Source organism: Pholcus phalangioides, unplaced genomic scaffold (genome assembly GCF_987345545.1).
Source record: "Pholcus phalangioides strain wild (caught in Gottingen) unplaced genomic scaffold, Ppha-v1.0 ptg000008l_1, whole genome shotgun sequence".
In the NCBI taxonomy this organism is placed as follows: domain Eukaryota; kingdom Metazoa; phylum Arthropoda; class Arachnida; order Araneae; family Pholcidae; genus Pholcus; species Pholcus phalangioides.
In genome coordinates this window covers 37423680-37447324 of record NW_028301601.1, presented here as the reverse complement: position 1 = coordinate 37447324, position 23645 = coordinate 37423680, and the positions used below count along the sequence as shown (strand labels likewise).

The window sequence follows — 23645 nt, the reverse complement described above, 5'->3', positions numbered from 1 at the left end:
GCGCATGGTCGGAGATACGGTGGGGGGGGGGGGGGACATTTGCTCCTCACTTGGGGTCACGTTCTTGGAGCTTCCCGCATTTACCGATAGGTGGCTTCGTTGGGATAGGATTCATCTGAATAGGATGGGGTCTGGGAGGTTTAGGTCAGGTTTTTTACTCCCAGACCACGTAGACGGGAATGCGGGTTAGCTAATGATAATCACAACAGTAGTGACGGGGAATTACCCACCTGACTTGGATGGCTTCTCGATTGACACATCATCACAGGGCAAATTAAAATGTGTGCTAATTAATGCCAGGAGCTTGGGTAATAAGAAAGATTTTTTAGAAACTATGATAGTTGTGGAGGGCCTGAATCTTATAGCCATTACAGCATCTTGGGCAAACGATGGGATGAATCTTTCTTACACATCTCAGGATACGATACTTTTTTGAGAAATAGATCTGATAGGAAAGGGAGTGGAGTGTTGATATACGTGAAATCATGTTTGAAATCTAGAGAGTGTCACGTGCAAAGAAGTGATATTGAAACTATATATGGGTTGAACTTGAAAACAAAAGACATAATAAACTTATTGTTGGGATTTGTTACAATCCACCGAATAGGGATCCAAACATCGCCAAATTTCATGATGAAATTTCCTACATGTGTAAGCGTAAGAGGGTTGTCATACTAGGGGATTTCCATTCAAGAATCAAGCGATAGGGTTGCTCCAGACGAACTTAAACAGGATTAGAGCATGGGCAAATGAATGAATGGAGCATGACGTTTAGCATTGCCAAGTGCATGGTCGCTCATTTTGGTTCGAACAACCCACGGTTCTCTTACGAGTTGAATGGTGTCACTATCCCGGATGCAACTAGGGTGGGTCACCGATTTAGGAATTCTCATTGACGAGTGGCTTAGGTTTTCTGAACATTGTTCAGCAGTGGTCAAAATATACACTGATATATTTCAATACCTCTTACCTGTCACGAACAACCGCGTTTGATCAACACCAGCTATAGTACTCAACTACAGCTGGTGTTGGTTTGACAGATGCAAAAATCTATAAGGCATAGATCTTAAAGAATTAATTGCACACGTCCTCTAAGGTATGGATAGAAAGGCGGTCCCGCTCTAAAAAGTCTGGCGTAGATGATAACGTGCTTGCAAGAGGGCCTGGGTTCGAATCCCGGCGGAAACCAGATGACTTGTTCTTCCGTGTTCACGTCAGCATAATATCCAGAAAATACCTCTTTCTTTGCCACGAGGAAAAATTTTGGACTTCCAAAAATAAACAGCCCTTTAGGAAGCTTTTACTGTACCTCACTGTCTCCACAAAAATATCATCTCAAACTGTCAAATAACTGTGCCATGAAAAAAGATTCAATATTTTATTCAATTTTTTAGTTTGTCTGAGAAAAAAAAAACTAAGCCACCAAAAATAATTGTCACCATATGACAAACATCAAAGACAGTGGATGAAATTCCAATCTTCAACACAGCATCTGATCGAAGTTCATCTAATGAAAATAAGCTATTGAAAATTCGCATAAAAAAGTTTTATACGAAATCGCGAAGGGAGTCATTCAATGAACCCAATAAAGTCAATTCACAAACAAGCCTCGCTAGAGTTGCATTTAGCTACGCATTCACAAAACAGAAATTCGCGAAACAAACACCACTTTCATGATGGTGAATATCGAAGGATAATTTCTCTATTTTAACTAAAAAGAAGCACCACACGCACACGTCTGGGAATCGGGTTCGGCGAACATTAAAGCCGAAGTTTAAAATGAAAATCAATAATGACTGCAATACCATCAATAACCAGAGCCGGGCATTGGATATTTCCTCTCGCAGAAACTCATTTATCATTCAAGATTAACATCGAAAAACTTTACGTGTTTCATCTCATTCCGAAGTATTAAAAGGGGAAAAAAAATGAAGCAATATATTCCCACATGCATTTTATTAACACTTTTTTTTCCTAATATAATGTATGGGCTCCGCTGATTCGGCGTCAAGACTATCCATTGGCGTGGTCCTACTAATTTGGTGATTGTGATTTATGTCGCTTTTAAAAGGAACTGACACATACATAATTAAAATCTCTCAAGTTTCATTGTAATTGTAAGATTCAGCGCAATAAGTAGAAAAGAGGACTCTCACTATTTCCAATATTTCATACATTGTCACCGTGGGAGAAAATTGTACACTCCATGGCAGTTCGAATTCGTTCGATTCGATCATAAAATATTTTCTGGTCGATCCTCAGAACGGCTATTGAAATAACCGATAATATTAAAAGCTATTAGTTATAATGATCAATTTGAGGAGGAGAGAACAACATTCCATTATTCTATCCGCATTTATTCTCATCATAGCCCCCCACCCCTTCCCCCATGTCTTACCAAATTACCAAAGCCTCCCAGATTAACGCATATCTAAGAGGCTTTGGGTCTTACCAGTATTTGCCAATACGCATCAAAATTCAATTTTACTTCTTCAAATTTCGTTGAGGAATGAAAATACTCTTTAAAATTTTAGGTGATTTTTTTTTAATAGAGTTATTTCTATGTTTCTCATAATTTTTTTTTTTTTACATAGCATGACAATTTTTGCATATTCCCATTGAAACAGGCACACAAAGGCAAAAAAAAGGTGGGCTCGCACTTGACGTTTCATATTTTTCGGCCCCCTCCATTTTCATTCTCCCCACGATTCACTTGGCATACAAACCGAGAACAAGCGATTGCAGGTTTGACCTTGAATTATAGGGAATCATTTGATCCGAACGTTTCTTCAATCAACATTTACACACTCAACTCATAAATATTGAAAAATCAGAACTATGAGACGGTCCGAGAGAAACTAACTTTTTTTTCATATGAAAAGTACGATTTAAAATAAATCGCTTATAAATATATTCCAAATTAGCGCCAATTTCGGGTTCTAAAAAGATCTCTTCTATCCCGTCAAACTTGAGACCGAAGGTTAACAGAAAATCCGGTCGAAAGAGGACCGTAAACTACATTAGGGAGTCCGGGTTTCTGAGATTCGAGGACACCCCATATTTTAATCATTTCGCAACGTTTAGCAGTTCGGGGCTTTGTGATACAATGCACGCTGCTTAATATAATCATGACCGGGATTTTGATAACAATAACCGATTGATAATTATATTCGAAAAACACAGATGGGCATATATTTTTTTACGCAAAAAACATTACAATAGACACGAATTTTCTTGTGGACTTCTAATCGATCTGAAGCACCAAAGATTGACAACACTGTAGCGAGTTTTTCGGTGATACAGTATAATTCTGGAAATTTTGGATAGCTGTAAAACACGGTTGACAAATCTAAAGCGCCACGTCATCATCGCGACTAGAAAAATTGGTACTGGCACCTAAATATAAAATTTTCGTTATGTAATTACTAAATTGAAGGCTGAGAATAGCACAAAAATGTTTAGAATTTATATCATCATATCCGTCAACATGATGATATAAATTCAAAGTCAAAAGAAACATTATCTCTTGACCTTTTGTTTAATCTATGCGAAAGAATGTTAGGCTCTTGAAAACCTAGGCGCTAGAACCTATTTCTGGCGCTTAGATTTTCTTACGATTTGTCAAGCCTTGCTGTAAAATATTCAATCGCGCTGCTCGTGATTCGATATTTTCGAATTCCGCTGACTCATCTTCAGAAACTTATCGTACTGTTCTAAAACATTATTTTCCCTTCTTTCAAGATCGCGCCACACGTACATGGATCATAGTGGCTGGATATGCCTCAATGAGGAATGAGTGAATGGAGTACGGAAATGTTGGTCAACAAGGGAAGGAGTTCACCTTCTGCAGTCTGATAACAATGGTTCGAACCCCACCGTCACCATAGTGGTGGTTGGCTGAAGTTGGTTTTCTGCGGTTCCCAAATTTGAGGCGGGAATGCGAGCCAAGTTAAAAAAGTCTCGCTACAAAGAGAGGAACAGGTCTACAATACAATATTATTCAATCATTACACTTCACTCACAGTTAGAAAAATTGATGGAGATGGAAGCACTACACACAACAAGCATTACACAGAAGCAAAATTCACGTCAAGTTCACTACACATTCCAACATGTACCAATTTAACAATTCTTTAGTTTCGCAGAGGAATATGGACGAGGTGCATGTGTGGTTCAGTAGTAGTAGTCTGATAAAACTTATGGAAGGAAGGAAAATCTGGTGCAAATCTTCAAAATGCGCAATAAAAATTTTTGGAGGAAAGAAACATTGATAACGTAAACCAAAATCCTAATAATTATAAACGAATTTTTTTTCCGGTTATGCAAAAGGTCCGTTCCATAATTTACGAAAGTGATAACAATACAACATTATCCGTGATTCCAAAAAACGTCGACATCCATCCAAAAACATTCGTCTATTACGGCTAAGTGTTTTGGCAACGGAGAAAAAATGCCAAAGACTATGCCAATGCTATGAAACAATCGTCAATCAATACTTAAGAATGATGACTTTTGGAGGTTCGCAGCGGCCAGTTAGAGCATCATGAAAGCACTAAGTAGCTTGAACAAGTTTAAAAAATAAAATAGAATCAATAATAGTAGGCCACGGAACGCAGACCGGGTGGACCATAACCAGAAATGATGTATTCACCGATTCTTTTATAGGTAACATAAAAATGACCTTCGTTCTAGATAATATAAACAGAAGAGCAAACGGGGGAGGGGGGAAAGAAACCAGAATTTCGACTTCGGTCATCTTTCTCAATTCATTCTTATTACTCATAGTGCATAACTCGCAGACATCGCTATAAATAACTTCGGATGTTCGGAAGAAGTTATTGCTCATTCATCATTTCCACGGAATATAAGGGATGAATCCATTATGCACCGAAAAAGAAAATATTGTAGATAACGTTAATCGATCTTCCCGCAGAACTAACAACAAAATTTGTGGACCGTAATAAGATGCTATAAGAAAAGATGTTTTTCCCGTCCCTTCAACTAAAAGAAATATAAACGAACGTTTATTTGCCGGTGCACAAGAAACTTGGTTTTTCCTCTACCTATTTCTTGTTCTTTTTTCTAGGGAACTAACTACATCGAAAAGATGAGTGCAGCATCTCCAAGAGGTAATTAATCGGAAGGAACTCGGCGATGCAACGGTTACCCGAGCTAACATTCCGAATACCCTTGAGGGACTAATAGTTTCGTGCGCGTTTTGAAAATCTCTTTGATGTGGCCATCTCAAGTCCACTCTCAATCTACTCTTACTACTACTCTTAACCGTACATGCACCTCTGCGGAATTTATTTTCAATCTACTGATGCACATTCAACTCTCTAATGCAGTTTCAGATTACTTGAACCGTCGTTCTTTTACAAGCAACTGTTACGCGGAGACGTAGTTGCGGGACAGCTTATAGCACGAGGCGGAAAATTTGAAAAATGAGTGGTCAAGAAAATTTGTAGAATGGAGGAAAGGAGGGCGGCAGAAATTTTTATAGCCTACACACGGTGGAACCATAAATCCACTCTACCTAGAGAGAGAAAGGGGGCTCAGTGATAAAACAAGTTTGCAAGCATGTGAGCGACCAAAAGAGTGAGCCTTAGCAGCATTTCCTTTGTGGTCCTAGGATTTTCTGAGGGAACCACGGGTGTAAATGAAATGAAAGGGGAGCTACGACAACTAATCAAGGGTGCCACCGAGAACTGTGAAGAAATAAAGCTTTCAAGTGATATATGGTGCGAAAAAATGTGACTACTTTCAGAATCAAGCTGTCAATAGAACCAGGACCATCGTAATCCCTTAGGTATAGGTGGGTATGGCCCGGGAACACATATCCATAGAGAGGCCTGGCCAACACGATGAGATGTGCTACTGTACTATGATTTTCGAATCCAAGTATGCAAATATGTAAGCTGCTACTTCCAGCCTAGTATGGAGTCCCCATAACATCACTACCACGAGACACATGATGTTAAGACAGCCATGCATAATTCCCCCCAAGAAGAGAGATTACTGAACCAGGGTAGGCATGGACCTAGGATAATGCGTCTGGAGGGTCGATTTATTGAATAGGTTTGTTGGATCGTTCCATATTTCACACAGACCTATTTTTTTCCATATGATTAGAATCTTGGGAAGGGTGGTCACCCATATTCAGGCTCCAGGATGAGACGGGACCACAACAAAATATTGTCCGAAGGGGGCCACGTGCTAGAAAGAGTTGAGAAACACTGACCGAGAGGGTATGTAAACGTGTGAGCGACCAAAAGAGTGTCAGAGTTTAAGCATAAGTGACCTAGAGAGCGAAGACCAGGTCAGTGAGCGACTTTGAGACTATGTGAGCGACCAAAAGGAGTACCTAGAGAGAGTGCAAGAACGTGAATGACCAAAAGATTGACTCAGAGACAAAGGCGTATTTACAGAGGCTGGAGATTAGCGAGCTATGGCACACGGAATGGCAGATTCGAGAAATCTGCCATTCCGATCTTCCCGTTAAAAAAAGTTTCGCCACAGGCCTACAACGGTACAATCATTACACTTCATAATTAGAAAAATTGATGACCGCACTACACATAACAAGCATTACACAGAAACAAACTTCACGTTAGGTTCACACGTACACACACATTCCGGCATCTACCAATTCGTTCGAAATTCCGTAGAGGAATGTATACCAGGTGCATGTGCGATTAAGTAGTAGTAGATTCGAGAAATGAGTGGTTAAGAAAATCAGATTAGAATGGGAGAAGGGTGGCAAAACCATAAATTCGCCTCTGATGTCATGGGCTTCTCTTACTTACAACTTACTCGGACGTGTGAAGTCTTTCACTGGGTAGCAAGCATAGGAACACTCCGTTCTGTACGTTGGAAAAAAAACCACCTGACACGCCCTCAAATATAATCTCTGCAGCAAGAAAGAACAAACACAGAAGAAAAAACAAGAGTTTGTTCACCTGCGCGATCTTCATTCAAGTAGAAGAAATGAGTGGGGAAATCATACATAATAAGATACACACATAAGAAGAATACAATTTATATATGTAGAGGCTTTCTTTTCTATATTTTATGTATTAACCACCTGTGGGCCGAAGTCCGACGTAGCTGTAATCTGCATCGACACAATATAATTTTTTTCAGAAATGTCTGGGCACTGTCTTCTCTGCAATAACAGCGATCAAATTGTCATCTATAGTGACAAATCAACGCTTATCTCATTCAATTTTTTCTCTTTCCTCTCAAATAAAGCTGAGGGAGGGGGAAATATGACAATAAATTGCGAGAGATGCATTTTTCTTTTAGTGTTTTCAGAGATTGGAGCTGACCTCTATGGTTCAAACCAGTTTCCAAAAAATAGAGAGGGAATGGTCCGGGGAGGGGGGGGGGCGATAGAAAGTGTCGAATATAACATAAGATCGTATGGGCAAGCTTGAGTTGGGGGCGATGGAACAAAAAGATTGGGAAGCTATGATTTAAAGAGATTCGTCAAAACTGGAAGTCTAAATTGATTCAACTCATTAAAAAAGCGGCTGATGTGGGTTGTATCAAATGATAAATGACTATGGAGCTCCTTTTCATAGAGACAAACATCAGTTTTTAGGATAGTGATAGATGACGATATAGGATTTATCACCAGTTGTCACCAAAGCAATCATCAACCATTCCAAAATATGCTAAATCCCCACATCAAAAATTTGTAAATGAACGGAAAATGAAGAGCGAATCTCCATTTGAATACTAACCCACTACAGCTAAATCACGGGGTAATTCTAAATTTCAGGGCTTGACATATCGATAAAAAATTTAAGGAGACCACCCAAATCAAGAAGACCCCCATAGAAGTCAAGCAAGTCATGTTAAATTTTAACGTATTTCATGAAAAATGTTTCAGGTTGGTATCTTGAAAAAAATGGAACATTCGTATTAAAAAGGCCGGGCGGCTAATTAATAAGAGAAATGTGACAAAATCCTGTAAAAATACGAGTCATATGGATGGCTACCCTAATTATGAGGACAAACAGCCTTTATTTTTGAGTTCGAAAATTTCCCATTTTCTTCTATTAAAGACATTTGAGAGGATCCACGGACAGTTTTAATGAAACATCCGTTTTAGGGATGCCGACATACACACAACGGTGATTTGGAATTCGTACATTCTGGACTAAGTTTCTCCTTATGTAGATTTTCTACATTTGTTGCTCATTAAATTGGCTTACTTATTCCATCGTTAGGGATACGTACATTTCGTATTGACGAAAAAGATGTGATAAATGCGAAATTTCCAAATTTCGAAGAATAAATGCCAATTATTTCATTTTTTTTACTACTTTCTGCGAAATCCTGATAATTTGCGGGTTTTAAAAGAAAAAATTGGTGATAATTTTGCTCAGGACTTGAGCGAGTCCAATCACGCGCCTTTAAAAGCCAATATTTTCTTGCATAAATTAGAGTACCTTATTGCATGCGACTCTTTTGACAGATTTGTACCTGGTTCGGGTAATTGCCCTATTTTAGGTTTCTCCTTAAGTTCTAGCTCATAAAATACCAGTTCAGTAGATTTTCGCTTGTGAGTTGGAACTAATCGACGATTTGCCACGATCAAACTATCCATTCGCGCAAGTTTTGTGGTCTAAGTTTTGAAATCTTTTGAGAGAAAAAGCCAGTCATTTTTGGAAATTTAAAAAAAGCAAAAATTTTGACAAATGAAGATTGTGGGGATTCCAGAAGAGAACAACATTATACTAAAGACAACAGCAGATAACTGTTCAAATAAATTGACTCTACGCATAACATCCAACTCAACGAATGGAGCTTACCAGCATATAGATGTTTCAAGCATCTGAAATGCTTAACAACACGTAAGTTACATCATTTTTATTAAATCATCTTTTATTACTGGGGAAGCATTTTTGAAAAATATTTTTTAAAGACGTGATACGGAATGGGGGAAAACGATCCCCCTGTTAACAAACAGCTACTTCTTTTTCTACTGACTTTTTGTAACGTCATGCAGACTTCAAATGTCATCAGTAAAACCCGAAATATGCATAACTTCGGCAACATAAATATGTTAGGTCCCCGCATACGTATATATACGCGCACGCACACCATATTCCTGCAATGCACCAATGAGTTAGAAATTTCCCACAGAAATGTTTGTGAGTTGCACGTACGGTAAAGCAGCAGATTTTTCAAACGTAAAAAAAAATGTTGACAGAAGAAAAAAACTTTTCAAGGGCAGCCATTAATTTATATTGAAAATATGCCATAACTATAGTTTTTACCAAACATATTGGTAAATTTTAAATTTGAAGTTTTTTTTTTGCAAGTGCGTACGAAAAATTTTTGATTTCCAAATTTTTTTTCTCCAAAATTCCGATTCTTTTATTCGTGAAATTTACGTACCTCTAGTCAAGGCCAATAATATGTCGGAAGTTTGGTTAGTTCATGAATTTTCCTGCCTGAAAAATCAGGGTATGAAAACATCACGATTTTTATTTTTGATTTAAATCAGATATTTTTACTTTGAATTAGCTGCTTATTAATTAAAACGAATCCTATTAACAATTAAAAATGCATATTTTTTCATCTTATCTCTCAAATTTAATTCAGCATTCTTAACTAACAAACAATGAGAAATGAACAATAAATAAACTACAAGCAAAGAAATATGGAGACGAAAAGACGAAAAACCTATTTATGTAACATGAAAGGTCGTTGAGCCCGAACTAACTTCATGAATTATTTTTCTTGCACAGAAGTGCTTTTATTCACGAGGGATCCACCCCCACCCCCACTTTGAAGTAAATGCCAGGTGTCGATTCAGTATCGCATATGGTGCACAGTGTCTCTCGATTCAATTCATGTACAATCAAAGCGTCATTCAGCATCAGCTAAATGGAAAACATTCTATTGACAAGATTGTTTCTTGTGCAATTGATGGATGCATTTATTATGACGTATTTCCGACTTGCACGATGTTGCTTAATAATTTACACATTTTTACTTTTTCATGGATTGAGTTTCGGTAAAAAAACAAGCAACACTTTTCACTATTCGTATTAAAATTGCAGGTCAAACGGTTTTTATGTTGGTACAACACATCTATTATTATTTTTAAATCAGCAATTAGGGCATAGAATTCAATGATTTATACAAAAACTAATTTCTGTTTTTTTATCAGGGTAACCCTAATGCCCCATCGTAATGCATTGCAAATACTTAGCGCAGTTATACAGTATCTAGAAGTTTAGTACTCCGTATTTTTCTGAAATTTTTTCCATTCACAAAATCTAGAAATAGAACAGCTATCTTTCTGGACTGTATATAAGGATTAGGTTCAAAAATGTCTATATTTACCAGAGAGAGAGAGAGATCTATATTTCTTTTTTTAATCAAGAAATTTACTACATTTCAATAACAGCCATATACAATATTAGGTTAATTTTACTTCTATAACGAAAAAAATAAAATTTTAATTTTGTGATTTAAATGATTTTCATTAAGATTTAAATCGGCGTACCTTGCCTGAAACAGTCTAGCTTCTCGCATGCTTCGAATTTTGACCAAATGGCTAATACGCGGAATGATCAGACTTGCCTACGAACCGACAAATACGAAATCACGTATACTTGAAAAAAAATGATAGTCCATATTTTCCAGACAGACTACGTGAAGCCGTTTGAGCTATTTTTATACAAGAAGTACGAGTCAATTAATAGTGAATACTCCGATCGATTTAAATACATGTTTATTCATACACACGCGGCTCTAAACCCATACCAACTCCATCCAAGGATGATGTTATAATGCAGACAACGTACGACACAAAAAAAAAACTCGCCGATCACGCCTCGACACGCTCTGCCTATACCCGAGAAAAAAAAATTCTAAAATGAAGAAAACATAGAAATCAATTTGTTATTTCCAGTTTGCAGCAGTTCCAAAGATACAGATTGGGCCAAAGTGAAAAATGCTGCAATTTCCCGAATATTTGCGCGTCACGAGGGGCTAATCAATGCAGCCGAGCGACAAAATAAATAAATCGGCATTTGCTTTAAATGTACGGTGTTATAATCGGAAGTCGTGTGCTTAGTAAAATTTCCTGTTTCCACAACGAACACAATAATATTTTATGTATGCACATTTGACGATAAGAGTTGGCTGATAAGATAAATGCGAGGCCAGTGATCAAAGAAATTGTGCAAAGTGAGGGCAATTTATTTAGATAGGTAGTTTTCAATTTAAAAAAAAAAAATCACGAGAGCTTCTTCAATGTTTAGACATTTAATAGCTTCAAAGCTTTTGTTTTAGGCCTTGGATTCAGCTTCCTTTACGTCTCAGATGGGAGATTGTATTACTACTGAACAGGGCCGTCATTTCAACTTTTTCCAGGGGGGGGGGGGGGGTAAAGCACATGTACTCAATGTATGTATATATATATATATACAGGGTGATTATAAAAAAACTATCCCGACATATGGACCCCCTAACTATCATATCATTCACAGAAACTGAATGAAATTTTGGCATAAGGTATTTTGATGTATGCGCTCAAGAATGATATGGAAAACAAGTGTCGCTCTAACAGTTACGGTTACAGTGACAAAATTTCGAAAATATCAAATGGCAACACCAAGTTTTTTGTATTTGATCTCCATTGTGAAAAACCCTAAATAGCGTTCGAACGGCAACTGTAGCATGAAAATCACCGGCGGTAGATAGGCTAAAAGTGAGGACAACCAATAAGGACAGAGAAACAGCATAAAATAAAGCATTTTATTGTGTTTCACAAATTTTCCACATGACCTTGTGGAGGACTAATCAGGCTGGGATCTCAGCCGAATGAAACGAACATTAATGCTCTGGTGCACGGCAAAGTCCTTTTTACTTTTTCCTTGCCTAGCTCCGGGGATTTTCGTGCTACAGGTGCCATTCCAACGCTATTTAGTGTTTTTCAGTATGGAGATCGCATTCCAATACAAAAAACTTGGTGTTGCCCTTTGATATTTTCGAAATTTTCTCACTGTAACCGTAACTGTTACGAGTGACACTGTTGTTTACCATATCATTCTTGAGCGCATACCTCAGAATACCTTATGCCGAAATTTCATTCAGTTTCTGTGAATGGTATGATAGTTAGGGGCCCATATGTCGGGATAGTTTTTTTATAATCATCCCGTATATATATATATATATACCATTTTTAGTGTATTTTCAAAAGCCAGGTGATGATAAACCCTGCCCCCCTAAATGACGGGTCTGCTACTGAATCAACCATGCGCCTCTTAAACATTCCTGTGAGGAATTTTTAAAGAATTTGTACATTCCCGAACGTGTGTGTGTGTGAGTATGCGTGGCCCCGACATACTTATTTTGTCAGAGTTATGGTTGTTCCGTGCTATTTAGGTGCTGCCATCTGCGTACGAGTGGTGCAGTGGTAAAATGAATAAAAAATTATGGATCTCACAAATTCCCAGGCGTGCCCAACCTTCGGGAACAATATGTGACGTAGATGTCGGATAGAGAGCGGGAAGCGTTTTGACAGTAAAGTGAAGTAAAAAGTGATAAGATACTTGTCTACAACAATGAAGGTCAGCCTCAGGTACACCGGTTCGATCCTGGGGAAGAATCTCTAGATAAACTATTTTGAAGTGAAAATGTCGTGTGTTCGAATTTTCAAGTTGTAAGTATCCTGTTTAAGGTCTGCCTGCCCTTTGAGGAGAGATTTTTTTAAATGGGAGACCGGCTCGCAGGAAGATTACTCTGCGTACACAACGACTAGAGGTGCAGAAATTATATACGTCACAAAGCAAAGTGTGGAAGAATGAGTTAGTGCGGTTGCAAAACTATTCAAGATAAGTTTTTGAATACAAATAAAATAACGAACGTTGAACTACTTAAAGAAGTAAAATAAAACTAGCTGAAACCGAAGTCAATATAAAGTCTGGAAAAGAGAGAAAAACAGCAAAAATGAGAGGAAAAAAAATTCAAATATTATAAGTCGGAAACGACATCCACGGAAAAAAATTGTTACCGTTACCACCACTCATAAACTCGCAGGAATGAGAGCTTCAGTCCGCGAAAAGCAACGAGTTTCAGCGAGAAATATTCATACAACGGCCAAACAGAACGAGTAATACTTCCCTGACATGCGATACGTGCATACACCCATACATTTGTATTATTTGCGACTAGAATTCCGGTTTCGTAGATGTGTTTTTATATTTCAAAAACAAGAATAAACGAGAACTGCGAAAAGCAGCAAGGAATATATCTTCAAAGTTTATTATATTTTGTAAGCAAGAACTTTTTCAGTATACGGCACATGCTATTACGCGCGCACCCACCGCCCTCCTTCACCCAGATTATTTTAAACTACAACAATTTCAAAAAAAAAAACAAACAAGATTAAAATACAGTTTGATATCGTTCAATTACATGCACACAATACGCATGGCTTTATATATACAGGGTGGGCAAAAAATCCACGACAACTTTCAAAATTCATAAAAACCGGAAAAATAACCGAAATAAAAAACGGTTTGCAGAGATAGCATCGCTAGGTTACGGAAATTTTTTTGACAGGAAAAAAATAAAAACAGCCGACAGGTGGCACTGGTACGAGCGGTACGGTCTCGGGTGTGTCTATCCGGTCCATCCAATCTGTCGGAACTGAAAGATGCGATCTGCCGAGAGGTGTCATGTATACATCCTAACCTGCTGCACTCTGCCGTTGCTGGATTTGTGACTCACCTGCAATGTGTTATCCCTTGTGATGTGGTGGTCATGTGGAACACAAACTGCTGTAATAAACGATTTGGAGGCATTCTGTTTGTTATTTGCGTATCTTTTCTTTGACTTGTGTACGTCAGTACCACCTATCGGCTGGTTTTTTCCTGTCTTAAAAAAAATCCCGTGACCTAGCGATGACCCTGCAAACCGTTTTTTATTTCGGTTATTTTCCCGGTTTTTATGAATTTTTAAAGTTTCTACGGACTTTTTTGCCCACCCTGTATGTAATAGGCATATTATCCAATGTGCAAACAACTGTATCACCGACTCACTGTCTATTGTTTTACATCCACTCTTACGCATTCCTTCCGGTGTCATGAAAAATGCGGCTACAGATCGTGGTACCAAGATCACATTGCTCCATTTACTGTTGTAGAACATATGATATCCCTCACAGCTGGATGAAAGATGCGCGCATGAATTCTAAAAACCATGTCACAGCATATCCAGAAAAGAAAAAACTACGCGCATTGGGGAGGGGAAGAAGTTAGGAAGCTGCATAAAAAAAAGACACAGCAGTACATGCATACAAAAATTAAATACTGTATTACACGTTCGAGCGATAAAAAAAGAAGTAATAAATGGGTGTTTTGAGGCAGAACTCGCATCTCTGAGCTGACTACCGACTGATTACATGAAAGCTACTGAAAAATGAAGCACAATTACCAAGTGTAGCCAGCAAATTCTGTTGTTTAATAAGGTAATGGTCGGAAAGCGCGGGGGGACCATATCATTAGTTACATTTGGTGAAAGCATTGGGATGTTAAGAGGGCAACCCTTATTTTCCAGGGGGAAAAAAAGTAGAGTATAATTTATAGAAAAGCACTGTCATGGCTGATAACTTCTCAATGCACAATGCACGGCAAGTGATATTTTTTAGAAAAGAAGATCTTAAGCATTATCAAGCTAAAGCAGAGTATTTTGTATTTATACAGGATGGGTACTATCGACCATCCAGTAATAATTACATTTATGATTCCTTGTGAAAAACTTATATGAAAAAGCGTAAAATTTTCCGAATATCTCCCCAAAATGTCTGCAATTTGTGTAATGTGAAAAACTCGAAAACCTCATGTCATTTTGCCATTTATAAATTCATATAGACGGAAACATTCATCTAATCTTGCATAATCATTAACATAATCTTGAATTCATTAGTCTATATAAATATTATCTAAAATAAACATTTATTTAACCTAATCTTGTCAAGTCTTAAAAGGTAATTTAAATCAATAAATATCTCATAAGCAATACCATTCAATTTTCGGCTTTTATTATTTCTGCGCAGAGGTTTAAGAGTTTTGTTCTCGCAAAAAAGCGAATGTGTGAATGAATTTAAAATATTTCAATGTTATTTTAACACAAATGAATTTTAATGAATTCTTTATTGTTTCAATTAATGTATTTAATTAGATAACTATACATTGTGTGTGTGAATTATATATCCTCGAATTACACTATATACTAGAATTTGCCATTCTGTGCCATAGCTCGCTAAGCCCCCGCTCCTGTAAATACGCCCATCTCCCCTCAGTCACTCTTTTTGGTAGCTCACTGACCTGGTCCCTTGCTCTACAAATCCCTCCCATGTGTGTGCTTATACTCTCTAGGTAACTCTTTTAGTCACTTTCATGTTCTCTGCTACTCTTTTGGTCATTCATTGACCAGGATCCTCCCTCTATAAATCACTCTTTTGATCACTCCCATGCTTCCACACTCTCTAAGCCATTCTTTTAATCCCTTTTTGACCTGGTACCTTGCTCTCCAAATCACTCATGCTCACCCACTGTCTTGGTTTTTTGCTCTAGGTCGCTCACATGCTTACAAACTCGCTCGTTTGGTCACTCACTGTCCATAATATATTTAATTTTTTAAATATATTATATTATTATTTATACATTTAATGTTTTTAGATGTATTTTAAGGGAAACATTCAATTCCAAATGCAGTCTTACTATTTTGTTTGTTTATTTTCAAGTTTTTGTACTGTCCTTCTTGATGTTTGTTACACATTTTAATGCCACCAAATTGTAACAGGCTCACGGCCTCACAATAAAATTGCCTGTCTGTCTTTAAAGATAAAAATCCAGAATCGCCTTTGCAGGTAAAAGGGAGGCGAAATTCTTTCCATTTTATATTTTGAACTCCCTGGTATATAGACGTCCCAATTAACGATAACTCTTGATTTTCTGCAGAGCATGTGTGGCTGTGATTTCGGAAACTTGCTAAAATTTTTGGATCGCATTTCTTTTTCTACCTTGAACTTTGCAACCCGAATTATTTTATCTTACTATAGTTTGAATTACAAAGAAGGTAGTTATATATTTAAAAGTAATATCACATCAATACATTTATTTTATTAAGACGACACCAACGAATAAGGCAAATACACGAAAATAAAAAGTCCTAATGCATTTCAACACCAATGGGTGCCGTCTTCAGAGGAAAATTTAACCACTAGTTACGCTGACCGAGTTTCCCACTTGGGTTGAATACCAAATCTTAACGCTCGGTTGCACAGCGGAAGAAGTACGCCTGTTCACTTCAAACGTCGTGGTCAGACCGCGAAAGGCTTCGATAGACCGAGGTGTGGAACTGTGATTTCTGTTTCGTTACTAATTTTGAAACTAATAATGAACTCTCTTTCTTGGACGTATTAGTAATGAAACAGAAATCACAGTTCCAAACCTCGGTCTATCGTAAGCCTTTCGCGGTCTCATTATCACCTCATTTCAGATCTTGCCATCCCATGCAACAGAAACTTTCGGCTTTTCGCACTTATGTAGCGAGAGCATTTAACATCTGTTCAGATCGGAACACATTAGAGCATGAACTTGAAACCATCAGAGCAATTGCGATAGACAGGGGGGTTCAACACCAAGATCGTTGACGAAATAAGTAGAAAATTCTTGAAACCGGCACGAGGAACCACTCTAAAAATATTAGAGAGAGACCACTCAAAGAAAGTGTAGTCATATCCTACGATTCAATACTCTCACTGAAGATCAAACCGATTCTTAAAAAGTTTAATTTAACAACCATAGATGTGCCCACTAAAAACTTTGGTTTCATGCCCCCTAAAGATGCTATACCGCAGAATAAACAATGGGGCATTTATTACATTCCATGTGGTGATTGCTCTCTTGGTTATATAGGACAGACAAGGAGACCCATAAAAGCAAGATTAAATGAACACGCTCGCTGTGTTAAGAATCAGGAATGTGAAAAATCGACCATCGCCGCTCACTGTTGGCAAGAAAGCCATAGATTCAAATTTCAAGAAGAGAGAGTTTTTCACAAAGTCAAGTCCACAGTTGTGTGATTTAGATTTCTACGAAGGCACATATATTCGGGGCCTTCAAAAATACACTAATTAACGATAATAAATCCACACCCCCGATCGCAACACCATGGCTTAAATTCATTTCGAGCGGGAATTATAAGAAAATTCGAATAGACCAATCGGATAGCACTATTCCGCAAGTGTCCAATCAGGACGCTGCATTAGTATCTCACGCAGACTCACAGCTTCATTCTGACCACGACGTTTGAAGTGAACAGACGTACTTCTTCCGCTGAGCAAACGAGAGTTAAGATTTGGTATTCAACCCAAGTGGGAAACTCGGTCAGCGTGACTAGTGGTTATATTTTCCTCTGAAGACGGCACCCATTGGTGTTGAAATGCATTAGGACTTTTTATTTTCGTGTATTTGCCTTATTCGTTGGTGTCTTCTTAATATTCTTGGGCAAAGTTGATCAACTCTTCTACATTTATTTTATGTGCGATTTTTGAGGCTTTATACGTCCTTTTTAGGGTAAAATGGTTTTCCCGCAACTAAGGCTGTTTTTTTCCCAACTGTGTCCTCCGTTTTTCGAATTTGAACATCTCAGCGAATATTGCACTAATAAACGTGGAATTTTTCTATTTGGCATCAGGAGAGACAGGGCAACAACTTTCTAATTAGGCTCTTGGGAACACGGGGACGGCACAAAAAGGTTACTTTTTTATTTTAATAACTAACATCCTCTTGTAACATGAATGTCTGAGTACTAGAATACTAGATGTTATTTGGATACTTTTCTAATTAGAAGTATGCCTCTAGGACCAACGGTATACCAGTAAAATGCCATTCACCCTGTTACATGAGAAAGGGTGCTATGAAAAAATTATCAAGTTAATCAAGATTAATTATCAAAATTAATCAAGTTATAATTTTCACGCTAATTAAAAGGTCATATTTCTTTTAGTAGAAAATCATGAAAATAAAATTTAAAAAAAGAGAAAAGAAAAATGTCGCAAATAAAAAGTCATGAGCTACGGGGCATAAAAGTAAGGACGTCGCGACACTTACCACTAATTTTATAGCCGATAAAGTCGTCACGAGTCATTTTTTTTCTCTCTCTGCCACATACATTTATTTAGAGAACAAATCTCGTTGGGAAATGCGGAAGCCACGTTACTAGAAACTACCAGTACTTTTTCGAACATGCACCTCACGAAAGTTTCAACGAAAACGCTCGGTACATGTCGGAACGTGTGTTCTGAATGCATGTGTGACCCTAACGCGTTTATGTTGCCCGGGTTACGTTTCATGTACTGGTGGTACGATGTCATCTTTCTTCCATATTTTCAAGTGAAATTGTCGAACCCTGAATTTTCATGGTATCCAAGTATCGTGTTGAAGGTCTGAGGAGGAAGTTTTTCAAATGGGAAACCCGCTCGCATTCAAGCCTCGAAGGTGGAAAACTGAGAGAACGAGTCATATCGGAGACTGAAAATGTTAAGAATTTATGGTCGAAATCAATAAAATGTTCAAGAAAACCCTACTAGTAGGGTAAGGAATAGAATAAGTGGAGCGGGTGTTATCAGCAAACTTCTCAGCGAGCAACAGGTGTTCCCCATGGAAATTCGGTGAGTAGATTAGATGTTTGTTGATCTTTGACTTAGGTTAGAGGCTGGAAGGTACTGATCGTTCTGTTTGACCAGCCTTCCAACAGCTTCCAGCCTCCAACATTCGACGATCATTGCCAATGGTGGAGACCAACCTTGAAATCGTATTCGTATTGGACCAGCCGTGACACGAGTGTGGTCCTGGCTTTAGCAGGGGGAGACAAACATTGGAAGCGAATAATATTTGCGAATGACTATTGGATCGGGAGACATAAGTGTGCTTCAGAAAGTAATAATTAATTACATGCACGATCCAATGTACAAAATTCTCTAATGTCAAGGTCGAATACAATTTTTGCAAACGAAAAATTGTGGATTTTGTACATTTCATTGCAAAGCAAAAAAAAAAAAAAAAAAAAAGAGGTATGGCAGAGTGAAATTCGGATGTTGCATTGACTTTTGTAAGTTGAAGTAATGAAAAATAATATCGGATGAATAAGGAAAAATTTCGGGACTTACGCACCGGTCGGTATAATGGAACGGTCGAACTGTCTTTATAACGAGGATGCATCGACTGTATTACACGGCGTGAAAAATGTTAGGCTTTCCAAAACGTTCTGTGTATTTTTACACTGCATCCTTTAAATACCATTTCATTTCATCACACCTAATACACGGGGTGTCATCCCTCATCACTGACGGAAACAGATGAACCTTTGAAATATACCGAAGACAATCTTAGGAAGACTGAAATGGAAAAGAATGTCCTAACAACTAAAAGGAAACGGGTCAACACCAACGAAGAGTTTCTTGTTCAAGAAGATACAGCTTCTATCATCTCTGGCTTGCCAACAGTGTCAGCTGAAAGAGAGTTGAGCTCCTACTCACGAGGTTTGGCCCTCGGCAGCACGAGACCTGCTGATGAAACACAGAAAAAAGGGGGGCGAAGAGAGGAAAAAGATCATCGTTCTAAAAATAGCCGTCGAGCGGAAAGATGAGCGAAGATTGTGCGTATAGGGTTACCTTCAAGCTCTTTAGAAGAGAAGCAGGAAGAGGAAACAAGAAGAAAAAAAAGTAAACTGATGCTGCGGAGGATGTTCTTAACCACGAGATTTCTGAATTTTTCCCCAATCGCGTGACTTCGGGAGAGAAAAAAATCCCAGTCTGTCAAGCACAATGACGATGCCCCAACAATGCCATATGAAACGAGGGGACTCTAATAATGTAATATTGTCGTGTACTCATACAATAACTTCCAAATCAGAAAGGAAAACTGACACTACGAGGAATGCAGTAACGTCGATTATGAATGAAAAAGCAGAGCGCGGTCAATTAAACTTGCAGAAAACTCAAACAGTGAAGACTTGTTTTCTAAAACGGAGCGAGGAGAGAAGAACACCACCAGCATTCATTAAAACAACGGAGGGAAGCATTATATAAATAGGCACCTATCAACTGGTGGGAGTCGCTCCAGTTTTCGGAGAAGGTAAAAAAATCACAAATGCTTCTGAACATGCGATTAGAGCTAAGAGACTATTGCCAACTCACGAGCGAGATACTTAGGAGGTACCTTATGTGTGGCGAGGAAGTGCTAGTTACCCTTAAAACAGTAATTCATATTTGCGTACAATTAAGTTGAAGGAAATTTCACTGAAGTATATAGAGTAGTTATAGTTATTATTGGCAGTTTCTGAATACTCTCGAAGTGCCTGATGTAACGGATCGATTCGAATGAAATTCGGCATACACGCAATATACAGTGAAATCTCGATATACCAATACTGTACTCTGCAGACCAAGAAAAATATTGTTGTAGAGGGAAAGGTTACTATTACATCTTATCGCATTATCAGGGGCCACCAAATTTATGCTGTTGTTGAAATCTCTTCTGAATTGTCGTTAATACCACGACAAAATGCATTTAGTCGCAGCAAAAAATTCTAATAGATTAGTTCAACAATAGTTGTTACACTCTGGTAAACTATTTTCCAGCACAATACTTTTGTGTATTACACAGAAAGTAGCTTCACGGAAACTTAACGCTTTCGAAGGGAAGATGGTCCAAAATACTGATGTTACTAAACATCCGCGAAAAGAACAAATACTGGCGAGGAATTTAAAAATAAAAGGTGTTGATTTTGAGAGAGAAATAAAAAAATATCGTTTACTGAGAGGTTTATCGTAGTAAAGGATATCGTTGTATCGAGAGGAGTGTAACATAAGATTGTAGGCAATTCCAAACAAGATTTAAGAAAAATGTCATTGTAGAGGGATTTATATCGTTATGTTACGGTAAATGTTATAAATCGGTTATTATATATATAACTAGCTATAATACCTGGCGCTGCCCGGGTTTTCTTGAAACCGCTACAACGATTTTTTTTTTTTTTTTTTTTTTTTTGCACTTCGTTCGAAATATCCTTCAATATATTTTTAAACTCGTCACATATTTTAGTTCTTCCGATGACGTTTAATAATATCTGGTACCACATAATCACCGAAAGTGTTGAAGTTTTCGGTATCACTACATTTTATGTGATACACCAAAATGTACTGCGATAAACCTCTTCACAGGAGGCAATACACATCTAGCTAATTTTATTTGTCCTCTTCACTCAAGAGGTACACACATTTGTGTGTGACCTCATTTTTGACAGTTTTAAATGGTTTTTAATGATTCTTTTTTCAACTTAAAACTTGCTAAGTTTGCTTGTTAAAAGCTACACAAATGCGCACCTAACTTAATACTTAAAAGCGCATTTTTTGGTAGTGCCAACAACGCCGATTTACAAAAGATGCTAACAGCAGCATAATTTTGACAGCACGTAATGTTGCTTCTCGATATCATAATACTCGCTCTAAACCAGCGGTTCTCAACCTTTTTTGACTCGCGGATCCTCCCTGGTAGCCTATATAATTTCTACCGTGGAACACCAAAGGCCTATTTTTTATTTATCCATCAAAGTTAATGATTTATTTTTGTAATTTCACAGTATTTCCCTTTTTCTTTTTCAAATTTACTGTTTTTTTTTGTTTTTTTTAAATTTTTTCTCGAGTGCCTGGGGAATGCACACGGTTAAGAACCGCTGCTCTAGACAGATATTTTCCTTGGGCCACGGAATGGGTCGTGGAGGTTTCATTGCAGTCGAAATTATCTCTCTCATCCCCGGTCGAATATGTAACCGTTTGGTTACTTACATAGTAACGATATGGCGCGGTTTTACTGCAGATTTGATTCTCAGCCCTTTTTCCCCCCTGAATAGATCTGGTGATACGCACAACTACGCGAGAAACTTACACTCGACTGGCACAATACTCGGGATTCCGCACGATTGATTGGCTGAGCTCGCATTTGATGTGTACGAGATGACGTTACGAGGCAAGCAACGAACCGTTGGCTTGCGAGGATACCTCCGTTGTCGGTGCAAGACACTCGCGCAACGCCTCCCAGATCATGTACGGAGCAGAGCTATGGCTCTTCGGTTGCAACTGAAAAAAGATGAACGCAAGCAGGTCTCAAGTGTGAACTTGGCGAGAGAAAATACTGACCACTATCTAGTTCGGACAAACTTCTAATGGCTTGTCTACATCCATGTGATATATCTTCCGTGTCTTTGAATAGTTTTTGCTGAAATTTTCCATCAAAGTGTATGTCACGAAATATTTAATTGCGAACCAAGCAACGTACGCTAGACGAACGTCAACTTTGGGAGGGCCCGCCGACACAGTCGGAACATGAAAAAACCTTCAGTTGCGTCTCTTGGATTTTGTACGGGTACAGCGAAAGCTGTGATCGGAACAGGTTTGGCAGAAAAAAGCACAAGAACCTGATTTCATTTCGACATTTCCGTGCAAATATTAGATGGAAAGATATACTAGCGTAAGCGGGAAGTACTGAGCGAGATTTTAGTGGGGTTTTTTTTTTTTTCAGTAAAAAACAAAAACCCGTTGAAAGGAAATGAAACTGATGCCCTTACTTCTCCTTGAGAAAATTCCTGCTTACGCTACTCTGTTCCTGACTCTGCCACGAAGCTGGGCTGGAAGAGATCTCGGCAACGGGATAAGTCCAGTAACAAAGTCCTGGCGTTCGTTCATTCATTCATTGCTTACGCTACTGGAAAGATAGCTCTTACGGAATTAGGTGCATCGATGAAGTGTGTCACCTTCTGAAACTAACAAACGTGTTACTACGAGAAGCTTCCCACATTTGTGGAAGACTCGATTTCCAGCTCTCGAACAGAAGATTCGTGGCTCTGTTACTACCCTGCACAACAAAATAGATGAGAAGAAATAAAACTCCTTAAGGTTTCTTATTTTATAATGACCGAAAGAAATCACCTTATTTTAGAATGAAAAAATTCCACATAAGCTTGAACTTAGAGGTCTGCTGGAATAACAAGATACCGGATGAAATAAAGAGTGGAGTGAAGGGGGGGGGGGGGGAAGAGGGCAAAACATCTCACTAGAATCACTGACGTGTAAGAACAGTAACGTGGTTCTGTTTACGCCATCGAAAACAATGCACGTTTAAAAAAAATCCCGTGGCAGTAGCGTAGTGAAAAGCCTATCTGTTTCTACCTGCCTTGAAAATAAAAAAGCCACGTATCTCCTATCGGAAAAGCATGCGAGGGAGAAAGGAACTCAGAAAAGAAAGAGGGATCATCAAGGCCATGATGCAGCGGAGCGGATCAAAAAACATCCACGTTAAGAATTGGGAAAAAAAAGTTCAAAATTGTTATGGCAAAAACACATATGGAAAGGTTAGTTTTGGCAGAAAAAAAAAAATGAATGTCATTTCCAACGGGGAGGAAAAAAGTCAGTTGTTGCTGCTCCTGGAGTTAGGATCGTAAACCGGCCGTGAAATAAATGTCTGTTCTGAAAAGAAGGTTTTGACCCATGAATGAAATGGAATGGCGAATAAACGTTAAGTGAGCAAAGAAAACAAAACGCTAAAAGA

At 38.2% G+C, this 23645-nt stretch overlaps 1 protein-coding gene across 10 annotated transcripts in view; it reads right to left on the bottom strand.

The window, feature by feature from the left end:
- The window catches only part of LOC149084240 (uncharacterized), a 114245-nt gene that overhangs the window by 56430 nt on the left and 34170 nt on the right, over window positions 1–23645 (bottom strand). For 2 of the 10 annotated variants that reach the window (XM_089234593.1, XM_089234598.1), the window contains exon 2: window positions 9409–9464. The exons of the other annotated variants lie outside the window; for them this stretch is intronic. The gene's annotated coding sequence lies outside the window, so the exon portion shown is untranslated. The remainder of the gene's footprint in view (window positions 1–9408; window positions 9465–23645) is intronic. 10 annotated transcript variants of the gene reach the window in all.